This window comes from Ursus americanus, chromosome 12, assembly GCF_024610735.1.
Source record: "Ursus americanus isolate L20-20 chromosome 12, mUrsAme1.1.p, whole genome shotgun sequence".
In the NCBI taxonomy this organism is placed as follows: Eukaryota; Metazoa; Chordata; class Mammalia; order Carnivora; family Ursidae; genus Ursus; species Ursus americanus.
Genome location: NC_142138.1, coordinates 30,680,963 through 30,699,296, shown reverse-complemented (window position 1 = coordinate 30,699,296; position 18,334 = coordinate 30,680,963). Strand labels below are relative to the sequence as shown.

The following is an 18,334-nucleotide window of genomic DNA, read 5'->3' as shown; positions in this document are numbered from 1 at the left end:
TATTCCCAAGGATCGTTTGGGTACTGAATTGGCCTCCATGCACTCATGAATTATCTGGTCAACCGTTTACATTGTATGCACGAAAGAAATGTTTGACTATTTCAAAGACCTGAAATTTTAGCCCCAGCCCCACCTTTAACTAGCTGTGTGGTCTTCAGTCTGCCACTTTACCCTTCTGAGCTCTGTTTCCTTCTCTGCAAATAAAGGCATTGAATTATGACAGCATGAGAGATGTTTTCCGGATGTAAATGCTTGTGATTCTGTGATGTTAATTATTGTTCACTATGGTGCTCTTTATGCGCTAAGACACAAAAACTCAATCCTACATATTTTGTTGTCTGCATACACTATACCAGTATTTCTAAAGCAAATTAATATTTCTATCCATGCATACAACTGGAGCCCTTGTTTTTCTGAATACATCAACAGCTTATTTTCACTTGGCATGTCAATACAGAGGTAATAGGAACTTGGTCTGAGGGACGATTGAAGAAGTAAGGCTTGTGATTATTAAGGACTTTATGCAAATTTCTCAACAGAACACAGTCCCTTCCTAGATTGCCATGATGAGATTTTAAAAAGTCTGACGCCAGCCCTAGCCTGCCTCTGGAGATTATGATTACATGTTTAGACACATTTTATCATCTCACAGTGGGAGCTGGTCGAACGCACCAACCAACTGTGCTTTCTTGCACTAGAATTTTCAGCCATGCAGTGATGACACAACCTGTTTGCTTTAGGACGTGCATTTAGCTGATTAGAAAATACAGAAATAAAGCTGAAGTCTGGCAAACAAGGAGCTCTGAAAGGTGATTAATAAGAAAGAGGAAATTATGCAGCAGCAACATATCTTTATGAATGTGTACTCCCCGTAGCTAATATCTGAGCCAAATATTTTGGATTTTGAATTGGCTCATAAATGCAGCTATCAACAGAGCTAGAGTAGCACAATTCTTAGAGAATGCATGTATTACTTAAAGAAAAAACATAGCTCTTTCTCATGAAGTAGTGAAGCTTGGTTAATTATTGACAGAAAAACTAAAAAAACAGCAAGGGGACATATTCAGAAGAAACCGCTCCGGCTCATGCCACTCTGGGTAAAGTGCGTTTTACACATAGAAGAGAAGCATAGTAACCTGCTTTGAAGGCATGCAACATGATCTTTTCAATATTTTCTCTGCTGGCGTTCAATGTTCATGGTGAAGAAAGTCGCTGTTTACAACCAATGTACCCTCTCTTGGCTGTCTTCATCTTTAGCAGACTTTGAGAAAAGATCCGATTTCTTTTACAAATGCAATACAAAAATTCCTGCAGTAGGAATAGCTCTACCCTCTCAAATCTAACAAACTGATGCAAGGCCTTTATTTTTTTTTTCTCATTTATTCTCCCTATAGCATATCATTGCATATATCACTGCTGGTGTATTAATAATATTTAATGATAATTATGTTAGCAACATTAATAAAGCATTTTAATTCTTTCCCAATTAAATCAATTTCCTTGTGAGAAAAAGAAATCATTAGAAATTCCACATTGACTCACAAAATTTTCCAATTATTTTAATGTCGAATTTTCAGACTTCCACAGAGATTTGGTAAACAAACAAGGCCTTTGCATGTGATAATTCAAACCCTTTCACTTTGGCTTCTACATGTGGCATTGGAAGAGCAAGCTGGGAGGTGTTTGAAGGGGATGGGGATTTGCACCTTCATTTGTCAATTTCAACAAGAAGCTTCTTCAGTAATACACCAGGGTGGGCTGGGATTGTATCTTTTCCCTTGGTTTCTTTTCTAACATTTAATGAATCATGTTCCTCTTTTACTGTTTTCCTTTGTCTTAATATATAACACAGGCTTTGGTGTTTATAAGGACACTGCTCATTAAATAAAGCCCTAAATCTAGTTGGATTAATGCAGTCAATGTTTCCTTCTTACTCATGGAACAGTCCGATGAGGGTCATGGGGCAATCCTGCTGGCTCTTAGCCAAACTATGTCTTGGGGACCACAATATTTCCAACTTGCAAGTCAGGAATCTCAAAATCCTTTGCTTTTAGGCTACTGGCTGGAAGAGAAGAGTGTGTGTGAAGAAAAGGTATCCTCTTATTTGCCTCAGATTAGAAAGTATGCAGATTTCCTTTAATTTTCTGCCAGCAGGAATTAGTCAAATGACCCCATCTAGTTATAGGAGAGCAGAGAAATACAGTGAATCAGCAATGATATTTTGTGAGTACCAGCAGTCGCAGTCATATCTTTAAAAAATATATGATTATTTCTATTGGGAAGGAGGAAAAGCAAAATGGGTAGCTAAACAAAACAAAGAAACTGTCTTTTCTCCCAAGAGCATAGAAGGCTTTTGGATGAATAAAATCTAGAGACTCAATAATATCAGTAATTCTGGAATTAATAATGCTGGGTATTTCCACTTTGGAAAACACTTTTACAATACTGGATACTCAGAAACATGGACAGTTTCTGACATACAACAGTTGCTCAATAAATATTTGTTGGATCCATGAACGCCAGTCAGTTCAATTCAAGTCTTTAATGGCCTTGCATCCCATCACTGGCTGGCTGATGAGGCCACTGGTAAATGTAACTCCGGTTACAAACTCCTTAGCCACAATTTATAAAGACCATCAGGCAACAAATGAGCAGAGTTGCCCTCTTTCTTCTTTGGCTCTGCCCAGCCAGCTAGTGAATGTGGAACTGCTCTGGATCTGTTCTCTAGGGAGAAGAAGAAGACATATAGTTGTAGCCTTCATTCTCCTTTTTTCCCCCTTAAATAGTTAGCTTTTCTCATTCTGAGTAGGGTAAATTCTAATTGCTGTTATAGGTAAACCCCACTGAAGTTTATTCCTTACTCATGGCATCCAGTGCAGGTCCTCCTGGTCAGGTAGGCTCTTTTGCAAGTTATGTTATAGTGACTAAGGCTCCTTCCATCTTGAGGCTCCACGGCTCTCTGCTTCTGTCTCTCAGGATACGCTGGAGGGTCTTCTCCATTCAAATTAGGGGCAAGGAGAATGCACCGCGGATCTTACCTGGAAGGTTTTTATGGCAGTGTTTTTCTTTTCTTTCTTTTTTTTTTTAATAGGCCTGGAAGTTTTGCACGTGATTTCCACCTATATTCCACAGATTGAAACTCAGCACTATGACCTATGACCAAAGGGGACTGGGAAATGTTCTTAAGTTATCTTTTTGAGAGGAGAAAAACAGGCAGTCTCTATCACAATAGTCAACACAGATTAAACAGACACAGTGTTCATAAGTTAGATATGAATTCCCAGGAAACACGAGATACCTATGTTAACAGGACTTAAAAATTTGACTCAGACGACACACAGATATATATTTTATCTGTTAGCTAGTCACTCTTTTTCACAAACTGCCATCCACTGGGTAATGGAAAAAGAAAAGAAACTAGACTTTAGCTTAATCCCATGCTACAATACCACAGAAGCCTTCTTATCTCATGTTCTTATTATCAGTATTTGGTTACTTGAGAAAGCTTAGTAAGGCAGCAAATCATAAAAATGATTCATGAATACATTAAGGATTTTCACTTAAAACATATAAATGCACATTGTTTTGCCTAGCTCATCCTATAAATGCAGACTTTCATCTGTGTGGGGAGGTATTGATTAAAGCACACCTTAACTTTCTTACGTAAACAACCTCCACTATGTGTTTTCTATAATGCTCAGTTTCAATTGTCTTAAAAAGGAGCAAATTTTTTGGGGCGCCTGGGTAGCGCAGTCGTTAAAGCGTCTGCCTTCGGCTCAGGGCGTGATCCCGGCGTACTGGGATGGAGTCCCACATCGGGCTCCTCCGCTATGAGCCTGCTTCTTCCTCTCCCACTCCCCCTGCTGTGTTCCCTCTCTCGCTGGCTGTCTCTCTGTCACATAAATAAATAAAATCTTTAAAAAAAAAAAAAAAGGAGCAAATTTTCAACTCCTTCTGTTTTTTCAGTTGTCTCTCCCATACCTAATTTGATCATCGTTTTTTAAAATGACCAAGCCTTACCAAGATTTTCCCAGATATTCATATTCATTTCTTTCTCTTATGGTGAAACACATCAAACAGATCAAAATATGTATCTATAGTTAAAAAATAGGTCTACCACTCAGCTTTAGAAATTGAATATTACTATGCACTTGGAGAAGCCCTACTGTATTCCCCTCCCTGACGCACTACTCACTCTTCCTTTCCTTCTGAGGTAAACCCTATCTTGAATTTTAACCATTTCCTTTGCTTCTCACACAGTTTTGCTAGATGTGTATATATTCCTGGAAATATATGTAGTTTTACTTTGTTATTTTTGTACTTTAGATACAGGTAATAATACAGAATACCAAGGACTGATTTTTTTTTTTAAAAGATTTTATTTATTTATTTATTTGACAGAGAGAAACAGCCAGCGAGAGAGGGAACACAAGCAGGGGGAGTGGGAGAAGAAGAAGCAGGCTCTTAGTGGAAGAGCCTGATGTGGGGCTCGAACCCAGAACACTGGGATCACGCCCTGAGCCGAAGGCAGTTGCTTAACCACTGCGCTACCCAGGCGCCCCAGGACTGACTTTTTTTTCAATCAAAGTTATTCTTTTGAAAACCATCCATGTTAATGTATAGTTCCGTTCACTCATTTTTTAAATTGAGATACAGTTGACGTATAACATTGGGCACGGTTAAGGTGTACGACGCATTGATCTCATACATTTACACTGCAATATGATCACCGCGGTGGTGCTAGCTGTCACCTCAATCATGTCACATAGTGATCATTTCTTCCAGTGTCAGAAACAGTCAAGATCGAGTCTCTTAGGAGATTTAATGCTTGTAATACAGTTTCGTTGTCTATAATCACTGTACTGTGTGTTAGGTCTCCAGGACTCACTTATCCACTCGTTGCAAATACGCACCCTTAAACAACATCTCTCCCATTTACCCTCCTCCCAGCCCCTGGTAACCACCATTTCACTCTCTGCTTTTATGAGTTTGGTTTTTTTAGATTCCACGTGTAAGAGAAATCCTACAGTATTTGTCTTTCCCTGTCTGACTTATCTCACTTAGCTTCGTGCTCACTCACTCAACTGCTGTGTAGGACACCACAGTTTGGATATGTCACAGTTTACCCATTCTAGTGTTGTTAGAGAGTGGGTTGTTTCTAGGTCTTTCTACTGTGAAAATTCTTGTACATGTCTCCTCGGCTGTATCTGGGAGTGGAAATACTGGCGTAGGTAATGGACATGTTCAAATTCATTATAAAATGCCAACTGGTTTTTCCAAAGAGGCTGTGTCAATGTGTAGTCCTACTAGCTGTATACGACTAGTTCTCATTGTTCCATATGATAACCAACACCAAGCTAGATATTTTCCTACTGTTTGTTTGGACATTCATCAATGGTGGGATAAATGTAGTAAACATCTTTTGCCAACTTTTGGATTCTTATGCTTCTCTTCATTGTGTCTTTTAGTGAACAAGAGGTTGTGTTTTTTTTTTTTTTAAGATTTATTTACTTATTTGAGAAAGAAATAGCACGTGTGTGGGGAGGGGCAGAGTGAGAGAGGGAATCCTTAAGCAGATTCCCTGCTGAGCAGGGAGCCCCACATGGGGCTTGATTCCAGAACCCTGAGATCATGACCTGAGCCTAAATCAAGAGTCTGCTGTTTAACCGACTGAGCCACCCAGGTGCCCCTTAGTGAACAGGAGTTTTAAAAAGTTCCACATAATTAAATGTATCATGTTTTATAAATTGATGACTTATGTTTTATTTATGAAATGTTTGCTATCTCAAGGTCATAAAGGAATTCCATATTCTGTTTTAAAAGTTTTAAAATTTTTCTTTCACAGGTAAATATTTAAACTATCTGGAATTGATTTTTTTGTCTGTGTAAGGGTCCAATTTCATTATTTGCTCAGCGATGAATCAATTGTTCTAATGCCTTTTATTAAACAATCTGTCATTGCCCCTGCCCTAAACTAATCTGCAATGCCAATTTTCTCATATATCATGTTTCCACATTAAATAGGTTTATTTCTAGACTCCTGCTGTTCTCTTGGGCTATTTACCCCTAAGACAATACAAAACTGGTAACTACTATAGCTTTATAAAAATTTTTTTTACTACCTTGTAGGGAAACATTCCCTAATTTCCCTGTGGAAAATAGGCAACTTTATGATATTGATTTCTTTTATCCATGATCATGGTATGGTTCTCCATTTATTTACATATTTTAATACTTTCATAAGAGTTTATAATTTTATCCTCAAAAGTCTTTTATATCTTTTTAAAAATGTATTACTGAGCAGTTTGTGTATTTCTTGATATTATAAATGCATATTTAACACTATATTTTCTAGTTATATTTTGCTGTTGTGTAGAAATGCTAAACACATTAATAACTCAGTAGGATCTTTTGAATATCTATGTACATAGTAAAATATGATTGTCCAATAATGACGATTTTGTCTCCTGCCTTGGTGAAATTCATCAAATGCTTTTACTATAGTATTGAGATGATCCTATAATGTTTCCTCTTTTATCTGTTAATGAATTACATTTATTGGCTTTTCAATGTTAAGACAATTTTGAATTCCTGGGATAAATGCAACTTGGTCATGAAAATGTTCTCTAACTATGTCTGCATTTGGTTGGCTAAATAGCACTTCTACCTTTATGCTCATAAGAAACACTGAGCTCTAACTTTTACCTTCCCTGTGATCATTGTCAGATCTCATATCCACATTGTGTCAGCCTCAACAAATACAAAAGAGAATGTATTTCTTTCTCTACTCTGGGAATAGTTTGTGTAAGATTAGAATAATTTATCTCTTGAATATTTGATAGAATGTCAGTAAAACCAACAAAAATAGATAAATTCTGGTTTGGTTTCATGAATGGTTATGTGACTCTTCAGTTTTCTTATTTATTTGTGAATCAACTTTGGGAAGTTACAGTTGTTTAGGATTTGCCTATCTCATCTCAGTTTCCAAGTTTTTTTTGACATGAAATTGATCTTAATACTGTCTTTTTATTTCTTCATTTCCACTCCATGTGTAGTAATGCCACCTGTTGCCTTCTTAGAATCACTCATTTATGATCTTTTTTTCTCTGATTATTCTTCCCATTGTTCGCCTGTTTTGAAGTAACTTATCTTTCTTAAAGAACCAACATTTGATTTGTTCTACTCTTTATAGTAGTTTTTTCCTCCTCCACTTCATCGATTTCTACTTTTATCACTGGTAGTTCCCTCTGTCCAATATTTTAAGGTTTTCTGGTATTCTGTGTCTACTAAATAGGTTGAATACTTAATTCACTAATTTTCAGCTGTTTTTACTTTTTGAAAAAGATTTATTTACTTACTATTTTAGAGAGGGGGAGGGGCAGAGGAAAAGAGAGAGGGAGAACTTTAAGAAGGCTTCATGCTCAGTTTGGAGCCTGATGTGGGGCTCAATCTCACAACTCTAAGATTGTTACCTGAGTCGAAATCAAGAGCTGGATACTTAACCGACTGAGCCACCCAGGCACCCCATCAGCTGTTCTACTTTCTAATGTTCAGACTATAAATTCTCCTCTAAGTGACACATTAGCTGCATTCCATACGTTTTGATAAATACTCCTTCAACTACTGTTCAGTTACAAATATTTCCTAATTGCCATTGTGACTTTTTCCACCAGGAGTTTCTTTTTTGAAATTGATTTTAAACTTCCAAACACTTAGGGTTTTTAGGTTCTTTTGTTATTAATTTCTAACTATATGCATTGTGATCTGAAAATAAGCTCTGCTTGACACTAATCCTTTGAAATGTATTGAGGTTCTCTTTATGGCCTAGTACATTATTAATTTTTATGCCATGTGTACTGGAGAAGAATGTGTGTTCTGGAGTTTTGGGCTGTAATGTTCCCACTAGCCCTAAATAATTCATTGTGCTGTTTAAATTTCATCTATCCTTACTCAATTTTGGTTGCTTATTCTATCAATTATTGAGTACCTATGCTAAGTACCCCCATTTTGATAGTGGATTGTCAATATCCAGTTTTAGGGTAATGATAGACTTTCAAATAAACTCTTGAGTAAGCAGATGCATATATGAGTCTGGAGTTCAGAGAAGTCCAAGGTGGAAATGCAAATCTAGGAATCTTTGCATGGAGATGATCTTTCAGGGCAGACACTAGATGAGATCACACAAAGAACAAAAATAAGAAAGAAGATTAGAAGTCTGAAGATGGAGTCATGCAGCCCTCTCGTGTTTATAGGCTGTGGAGATGGGGAGGAACAGACAGAATGACTGAAAAAAAGAAAGAAGCTAGTGAATAAGAAATAAACCCAAAGAGAGTGATATGCTGAAAGCCAAGTGAAGAATTTTTTTCAAGGTGTGTGGACTGAATGTGTCCAATGTTGCTCAATGGCCAACTAAGACAAGGACTAAGAATTGAGCAACAGACCATGTTTGTAGCCATGTTTCTCAGTTGATGGGAGCAAAGTCTATGTGTGAGTGGTGGCAGGGAGGAGCTATTACTACTTGCCAGCACTCAGGGTACTGGATCCCATCTTTGCCATCAGGGAACCAAGGGGAAGGGGAGTCTGATGAGAGCACTCAGGCTCTCCCTCTGCCAACCATCCATCTTTACTCTGATGGGGCTGCCCCAACTCTGGTTTGCACAAACCTGTGAGGTAGCCTCCTTCAGGTGCCTGTAAAGAGAGTAAGACAAGAGTCCTTGTGCTTTCAGAATTCTGGTTCATAATCCAGAGCCCATCTTCATCCTCTCAGGGTGGAGCTTGCAACACAGTGCTGTCACTGCCAGCCCCTCTACTTTTCTGGTGGACTCCTGCCCATATTTCCTTGCAGCCAGAAGAGACAAGGCTTTTCTCCTTGCCTCCATTGTATTCTTTTACTCCTTTTCCAGTCTCGGGAAAAAAAAAAAAAAGTATTCTCTATAGTGGTAGAGAAACGTGTGGTGAACTAGAAGCTGAAGACGTTTGCAAAGTGTTCAATGTTTGAAAATTAATAGTCCATCATGTTTGGCCTGTAAGAAGGGTGAATTTTCCATCTCACTCTTCCCTCCTACACATGCACACACACACACACACACACACACACACACACACACACACACACACTAGTTGTTTTCTCTGGCCTGGAGGAAGATGGCTGCAATAGATAGGCCTTCATGAGGAGATTAAAATTAATGGTTAAATGAAGGCATCATCTTATTGGAAGCTTTGGGAACATCAGCATAAAAAGTCCTCAGTTCTAAACATCAGGACTGTCCCTAGAAGGGGAAAGGACTTCAGATAACTCAATCAGTACAAGGTGGGATGAGGGAAATACTGCTCTGAGCCCTGGCGGTCAGAGAGGCCCCTTCCCTGTATCCTACACTTTGGTAGGGACCCAACTCTGGCCCTTCTCTCTCCATGCCCCCTTACTGGGGTAGAGTGCCAGGGGCAAAGCAACAGACCCACTAGGAACCTGCACCTCCCCCATCCCAACTTCTAGGGCACATTCTTGGTACCAGTGATTCGTAGCTCAAGTCCATCACTAAGGCAAATGCAGAATTCTTCTTGGAATTTGTCCTCCCAGGAGTGGACCACACCTCAAGTGAACATCTTCCTAGGCCCTGGATGGGCTAATGCGTGGTTTTGTGTGTGTGTGTTGGAGAGGGGCTGTAATGGAGCTTGGTAAGTGCACAGACTTGTCCAGATATATTTGAACATCCTACGGTATGGGATGGGGCAGGAAAAGTGGGCAGTGGATTTCCCCAAACCACCAGATTTCAGCCTGAAACTTAGAAGTTTCCAGGAACTCTTAAACTCAAAACTGAGATTACAGGTTTTTACGAAGATGTATTTGTCAGGGGAGAAAGAACAGTTTTCATTTAATATTTTGTTGGATTGATTTATAAATTGTAAATATTTAGACATATTGTATGTCTTGCTCTGGATCCTATGGATGCTGGGGGCAGAGTGTAGGGAGTGGAACCTATTAAGGTTGGTGTGGGTGTAAAATAATGTCATAAAATATTGCATGAACATGTAAAATAAAAGTCACAAAAAAGGTGTCCCTTTTAGTATGACACAGCATCTTGCTGCAGCCCTTCCCAACACAGCATCAAGCAACACCCTAACTGCCAAATACCCATCAGGCTGGGTTCTTCATTTCTCTACAATTCCCCTCCCAATTAAAAGTCACTTCCTTCACCAGGCTGTGAGCCTTTCCACCTGTGCGCCTTTCCACCCTCCTGTATTTCTCTTGTCCTCTCACTGAGCTGAACTATGCCATCTTACCAGCTCCCATGTGCTCTGCATATAGTAAAACTCTGCTTGTCTTTCCAATCCTAGCACAAAGCCCAACCACAGTGATGTCTAATCATCCATTTACGGATCTGTGGCTTCCAGTAGCATTTGAGCCCCTGGGGTCAGGGAGAATATCTGATTCATCTTTGTTTCTTTAGGCCTCCACCAGAATCCTACACATGCAAGGCATTCACTGAGTGTCTTTAGGATAAATGAATAAATTCCCCGAGTCTTATAGCATATGTATCTAGCATGATGGGTTTAGTCCTGGATGATATACTGAATATATCAGCAGGAGGGCTGTTTCCCCTCTGTATAGTGTTTCTTACCAACTGATTTAAAATTCTAAAAAGGATACTGTAGTTATCTTTCTATGAATCTTTTGGAGTAACTAGCATCGTTGTGAGATCACAGTTGGTTCTCGATAATATCTCGTTGAGTTGATTAGAGAAAAAAATGTGACAAAAATAACTTAGGATAAAAACGGAGACAGGTACTTCTAAAATGGTAGTAAAGAATGCCCTATGTTTGCACATGTGTTTTGGTAAGAGAGAGAGGGGAAGGAGAGAAAAATTGAAGAAGATTAGAAATTATCTCCGGATCCTGCAGTGAGAATTTCATTTCTATTTTTTTCTTCCCTATCACTGTCCTTATTTTTAGGATTCACAGTGATCTTTGAGGCGATCCCCACTGTCACTGTACCCTTCCCTCTTAGTGCAGGCTGTCATATTGCTTGACAGTTGCATATTTCTATCTAGTTGATACAACTTGCAAATACCTTCCTAAGCATCATTCCAAATCTTGAAAAAAATAACGCTAGCAGTTTTGACTTTGCATCATCCCCTAGACCAATAATAGAGCTTTAAAACCCTTTTTACTAATTCACACCGGTCTCTGGAATACTTTTTTTCTGAACATTAGCACAGCAGTGAATTAATTTCATCATGACTTTAATTAAGTTTTTTTTAAAAACCATAATCACAGATAATACAGTTAAGATGGCTAAAAAGAGTCAGTATCAAGCCAAAAGCTACACTATGATTAGGCAATATATCAGGACAACACCTTTTCTCACAATTCAAGTCAAATAAAAATGAGGAATAGAGAGCGAGGTGGCTGCTGAGACAGGAAATCTTCTATAGTTGTGCCCCTTTTGCATTAGTGGGGAGGGTAGGGCCGGAGCGTGAGGCAAGCCAGAAACGGAGTGAAATGTAGATCTGGTAGTGAGAGCAAGCAATTGGATTTGCATGCATTTTTTTTTTCTTTTTCAAATGGCTTATAAAATTGTTAAAAATATAGTCCAAAATCATCATCTTTGTATACATTCCTCTTATTCTCCTTCTCTTGTCTAGTGAAGTAAATACACACACATACACATATACATATATATACACTACAATTATGATGTATCAAGGTTTTCATTTGCTTTCTTTCTTTTTTTTTTTTTTTGCTCTTTTAAACTTTTATTTTTAATCTAGTTAATTAACCTACAATGTAATATTAGTTTCAGGTGTACAATATAGTGGTTCAACACTTCCATACGTCACCTGGTGCTCACCACAACAAACACACTCAAAAATACGGAACGCTTCCCGAATTTGTGTCGTCTTCATGCAGGGAGCATGCCGATCTCTCTCTCGTTCCAATTTTAGTCTACATGCTGCTGAAGTGAGCCCTTGCGTGTGTTTTTTAAGGGAGAACTGGGGGCAAGTTCCACTTACTAAAACCTTGGGCAACTAAAGTTATCTGAGTCTCGATTTCTTCATGTTTTATTAAATTATAGCACGAAACCAGGACTAATGAGCAATATTTAGTATCGCAGTAGATTTTAATAGGTTGCAGCAAATAAGCTCAATCTTGAAAGAAATTTAATAAGGAAATATAAAATTCTACTCCTGTGACTTAAAAAAATGACCCTATCACCAAACACACAAACGCAGTAGTAATTACACATCCAGAGTGGGGCCAACAGAACATGTAAAAAAACAAAACAAACAAACAAACAAAAAGCTTTTAACTGTCACACACAAAAACTTTGCAGAGAAATGACATATGAATTAAGTCTTAGAGGACAAATTTAAATTCCCAGGAAAAGACTTTTGGCAACAGATTAAATGTTCTCCAGAGGGCTATGTAGGTAGAAATATTAGAGAAGAAGACTTTAGGTCATTGGAAGACATGTCTAACCAGCAGAACAGACAAGGATGAAATAGGCCTTTTCTGAGGCTAGTGAACTCCTCATGCTCGGAAGTATTCAAGCGAAAACTCAACTGAAGGTTGTATGGCATAATGGGTAATCACACGTCCTGGAGACAGATTGCCTGGGTTGAAATCCCAGGTCCGCCTCTTTTACAAGCTGTGTCTTTTTGTGCCTCAGTGTAAAACGAATGTAAAAGTAATGCCTGTCCCATATGATTGTTGTGCAGATTAAATAAGTAACACATGTAAAGCACATTAGTGCTATTTAAGCTTTGGACATTATTAATGATAGTATTTCTTGGAAGGATTATTGTAGAGGAGCTCCTGCTTTGGATGGGTTTGGTGAGGTAATCACAAAGGGATCTGCCTCCTCTAAGATACTATGATCCTATGTTTCTATATTCCCTGACTTTAAGGGATTGAAATTGCCAATCAATTGAGTACTTGCTGAAGCTTCTTTGAAAAACAAAAAAAACAATAACAACAAAAACCCATGTTTCTCCAAAAAAGATCTTCATCATCCTTTTTAAAATAGTAATGAATAGCATGTTTGAACAAGTATTCATATAATTATTTTATAACTCCCAAAAGAAAATAGCTCCCCTCAAACCAGCCCTTGAGCACCTCGGAGCAGCAGGGACAGGCAGAAAGGAGGGGGATGGGAATCAAAATTAAATTCATTTCAGAAGAAACCAGTCTATGAATGACTTTATAGTGTGACGTACACAAAATGAAAGATGATTTTTTTGGGGCCATGATGAATATGTTCCCTTGCTGTGAAGAGTGAGCTTCATTGGGGGTCAAGATGGCAGCCCTAATGGGTGTCCACACCTTGAGGTAATGCAATAATTCCCTATTGCAAACAACTTCTTCACTGCTCTCACCTACCTCAATCCTCCCTGTCCCTAGTCCATTGTGTGCTACTGTCTCAGTGTTCCTTCTAAAACATCAATTACCCACTCCCCCCCAGCCTCATGCCACACAGGGGCTTCCTGTCCATCAACAGTATGACATGTAAATTCTTGGTCTAATGACTCGTCATCAACCATAGTAAAGTTCCCACTCTTTTCCGCCCATGAGGTTTGTTTACATGCAGCTACCTGAGCTCCACCCAGATGTACTAAAATCAGGTCTCTGCAGCTGGACCCCGGGGTTAAGCAACTCAACCCAACTATCTATCCCTACTCGGTCGGCTGCCATGACAGAGGGGTCTTTTTTTCATTGCATTTTAAATGGAATGATGTTTGGCAGCCCTCACATCTACCTCCCTATCAACAGCAGCAGCAGCAGCAGCAAGCACTTAACAAAGCCCCAACTGAGGCAAATAGCCAAAGACAGCTTAGCCCTTTTCTCTGGTACTGTGTCTTCCAGCTGAACTGGAGATATAACTCACGGTAGCAAACCTGAAACTGTAAGTCTTGACAGATTAATTCCATAACAAAAATCAATCATGGCACTTGTTGCCGGCATACATAATATTTTGAGTTTCCTGTCGAGCACCACTGAGAATCAGACCTCCTCGACCTTGACTACATTAAAGGAATGCACTGATACAGTAATGTAATCAGCTGATCACCGCATGCGCCATCATCCCAGGTCTGTATAACAGTGATCAGCATTGAGCTCTTGTTTCCTGTGGCGCCTCCTAACCCAACCAAATTGCCATCCTTACTAGCAGAATGTCTCTTCTAGACAAAAATAGTAGTGGCAGCAACATCCTCAGAAGATCTTATTTTTCAACTGGTCACCTCAGGCGATATGTCAGCTGATTTGCCTGCTAGCTTTTCCCTGAGCAAATATCAGCCAGCCAAAGAGTGTGGGGGGAGGGAACACTGTAAATCCCACTCTGACCACAGATAGAATGCTCTCCTGTTCAGAAAAACCCTTGTTCACCCCTTGGGCCAAAGAGGCTAAATAGGAAAGGAAGCATGAACAGGTGGCTGGGTGAGCACATCACCTATATAATGAGCAACCTCCAAGGGTTGGGGTCATGGGGTTGCAAGGTGGATGGAATGGAGAGAAGAAAACAAACTTCTCCTTTTTAACATTAGAGGGACTAGATTACACCTGACAATGTGAAATGCATTGGGGGTAGAAGAACCATCTGAAGAAGGGCTATTGACAACTCCATTGAATTGCTCAACATGGTATGGGTCCAGATGGGTGAAGACTTTCATGGTTGATGTCACTTGAGAGGCAAAGCTTCTAAGTAGCCTAGAGTGAATTTCCCAGAAACCAAGACCACTCTTGCTGGAAACCAGTATTTTCCCAGAAACCAGGACCACTCTTGCTGATTTGCCCCATTTGATTATTTACAGCTAAAACAAGTGATATTTGGGCTGCTGGGGAAGGAGAGATGATGGGCCACCATTACCAGCAACAGATGCCTATAGAGAAGTCTTACGTATCATGTCTAACCAGAAGCACCCCCACACAAATATTTCAAGTATTCAAAGATTGTTTAGATACCTGCATGCCAAATGGAGATATTTTCTTTTCAAAGCTCTCAATTTACCTTTTTATAAAATGATCCTGTGGCAAAAGGGAAGAGCTAGTTAAGCATTTCATTATCTGACTGATATAATGAAGTGCAGAGCGACAGTGAAAAAAATCAGCATTGGGAAACATCTGTCCCACTCTAATGCTGAGAATGTCATAGCCTAGGACAGCATCTGCAGATGGAGGTTTTTAAAAATTGAAATAGAGGAATCTTCAAATAGCATGTTATAGAAATACCTCCGGGGAATAAACTTCAGGTAAAGTTTGCTCTTCAAACCTGTACATAGAATTTACTGTTCTTAGAAATGATAGTGTATTTGTACAAAGGAAATCATGTTCAGTTGGCAGTGATTTAATGAATACAAGGAAATTATACTAGAATTTACTGTGCATTGTCTCTTTCATGCTCAAGGCTTTCCGAAGTGTCTTACTAACAAGCAATTAAAATGCCGAGAGACCAGGGATGGTGGGCAATGGTAAAATATCTACTCTTATCCTGGTAGCTTACAAATTGCCTAGAAAGCTCCTTGGTTGCTGAGGAATTTTGATTGTGGATATCACAGCTGTCCCTTCAATTGTTTAAACAAGCAATGAGATCTGGGGTTCTCCCTAGTTAGTGGAATTTAAGAGAGAACTCCATTTGTATCTTCTTCTATTAATAATGTAGTGAATCAGTATGCACACGGGGCTATGCATTTATCCTGAAAATGTGCTGCCCAAAGTCACATCACTCAAAAGTACCTAAGCAAATAAAAACACTTGGCTTAATTATTTCTAATGTAAAATTAATAGATCACTAGTGTAGAAATACAGAAAATGCAGATAAGCAAAAAGAAGAAATAAAAACAATTTGTAATTTCAACTCAGGAAGAGTTAATTGGCACAATGCCTGATACATAGTAGGTGCTTCAGAAATACTTGTTAAATATTTCCTTCTTGTCCTTTTTAATGCAAACATATACATTGTTGAAATAAAAATTGGATCATATTGTACCTACTTTTCTGAAACCTGATTGTAAAAATTTTAGTACTAGATTGTAAATAGCTTTCCAAGTCATTAAATATTCTAGTAGTTTACACGACTGCTTAGTATTACATTTTGGGACAGATTTGGAGTAAAAATTAGACAACACTTAATAACATATTCTCATTCTTTCATCCATTCAATAAATATTTTTTTGAGCACTTACTATGTGCAAGCCTCTATTCTAGACATGTGAATGCATCAGGGAACAGACAAAACTCTTGCCTTCAAGGAACTTAAATTGTAGTTAAGGAAGACAGGCCACCAAATTGAGCATAATAACTAAATGTTTGAAGATGGTAAGCACCATGGAAGAGAATAAAGCTGGCTAAATGGGATAGAGAGTATCTGGAAAATAGAGGAAGAGTAGTAATTTTAAAGGATGAAATTTAAATAATGTCTTGAAGAAGGAAAGAGATTTGGTCACAGGAATATTTTGAAGAAAGTGTCTTTGGCAGAGGAAACGGCCAATGCAAAGACCCTACAGTTGGAATATAATTGGTATGCTCAAGGCTCAGCAAGATGGGCAGAGCAGTAGAAAGAGAGTAGAGGACATGGTTGGAGAAGCACAGAGGGAAGAACAGGAATTTTGGCTTCTTCTCTGAGGGAAACTAGGAGCCCCTGCAGTGTTTTCAGGAGAGAAATGACACAATGTGACTTCTATTTTTAAAGGATCTGCCCGAATGCTGTGTTAAGAATAGAATGTACAGGAAAATGTGTGAGAGGCTATTGCAGTGAAGCAAGCAATAGTGGTGAAGGCTCAAAGCAGAACAGGACTGTGCAGGTGGTAAGAAGTTCCAGATGGATTTTGAAGGTAGTGCCAATAGTATATACCAATGGGTGGGATGTGGTGCGTAAGAGAGAGAAGCATGGAAAGGAACTCAAGGCATTTGGCTGATAGCAGCTGGAAAAGGTAGAATTGCTTTGTATTAAGATAGGAAGACTATAGGTGGAGCAGATTTCAGGAGGCAGAGATCAGGATTCAGTTGGGGGCATGTTAAGTTTGAGATGTTTCTTAAACACCCAAGTGGAGATGTTGAAGATATAGTTGGATTTAAGAGCCTGGAATTCAGGGGGAGTCCAGGAAACATGAGTCCAGGCTGGAGATAAATTTTGGGGGTCATGGACATAAAGATAGCATTAAAGTCAAGGGACTGGGTGAGATCACGTAGGTGTAAGTGTGGGACAAAAGAGAATCCAAAGTGCGAAGGCATGCCAGTGTTGCCAGGTCCACCATGAGAAGATGAAGACCTAGTGAAAAAGACTTAATGGGAGCCTCCAGTGTGTGGGGAGGAAAACCAAGTGTATGGGGTCCTGGAGGCCATAAACAAAGTGCATTAAGGAGGAAGGTATGATGATGTCAACTGCTGCTAATGGGATCACTGCTACTAGTCAAGATCTTTGTGCGAAATAGGAAAAGGAGATGTGCTCTTGCAAAACTGCAGTTTGGCAAGTACAAAGTGGACTAAACTCACATGCACCTGTCCCCTTTTCCAGGAGCCTTGTGCAGACACAAGCTGCACCACCGTACGTAGTAACCCTCACTGCTGATGGGAAAGATAAGGACCAAGAATTAATCACTGAATTTAGCAACATGGATGCCAAGAATGCCCTTGACAGGAGGAATTTTGGAGGAGTGATGGTCACAGAAACATGAATGTTAAGGGTTTAAGAGAGAATTTGAACAGAGGCATTAGAGGCAGTGAATACAGATAGCTCTATATGAGGGAGATTTGCTACAAAGAGGAAGAGAAGGCAGGCAGTTGCTGGTGGGGGGTATAGGGTCAGAACAATGGAAGAAACAGCAGTATATTTGTGTGCTCCTGGGAGTGAGGCACAGCATCATCTTCCCGCCTTGACCACTGCGGTGGCTTTCCAGCTGTTTGCTTACATCCACTCTTGCTTCCTATAGTCTTTTCTCCAAATATCCTGAGCATGATCCTCTTAAATCATAAATTAAATGATGTCGTAATCCCTTCCCATCACACTTCAAATGAAATCCAGTCTTGACCATGACCTGTAAGATCCTGCCTGCCTAACTCTGCCCCCTCATTTCCTAGCACTTGTCCCTTCAAATATGCAGCTCTAACCAAGCTGGCCTGCTCTTCCTCCAACGCATATAGCCTTCTCCCAGCTCAGGCTTCGCACTTGCTGTTCCTTCTACCTGGAACTCCCATATTTTCACAGGTCTCACTTCCACACCTCATTCGTGTCTCCACCCCAAACATTGCTTCCCCCTGACACGTATGGTCTCCTTCTCCCAAATTGTTACTGTGCTGTTGGCCTCTTCTTAGTGCTAATCACTACCTGACTTCATGTAAT

The 18,334-nt window shown here is 39.4% G+C and overlaps 1 long non-coding RNA gene and 1 other non-coding gene across 2 annotated transcripts in view; one reads left to right on the top strand and one right to left on the bottom strand.

The window, feature by feature from the left end:
• The window catches only part of LOC148109165 (uncharacterized), a 160,189-nt gene that overhangs the window by 129,960 nt on the left and 11,895 nt on the right, over positions 1–18,334 (top strand). The window lies entirely within an intron of this gene.
• Positions 11,865–11,966, bottom strand: LOC123795467 (U6 spliceosomal RNA). The gene has a single exon (XR_006780514.1). It is a non-coding gene; the product is annotated as a U6 spliceosomal RNA (small nuclear RNA).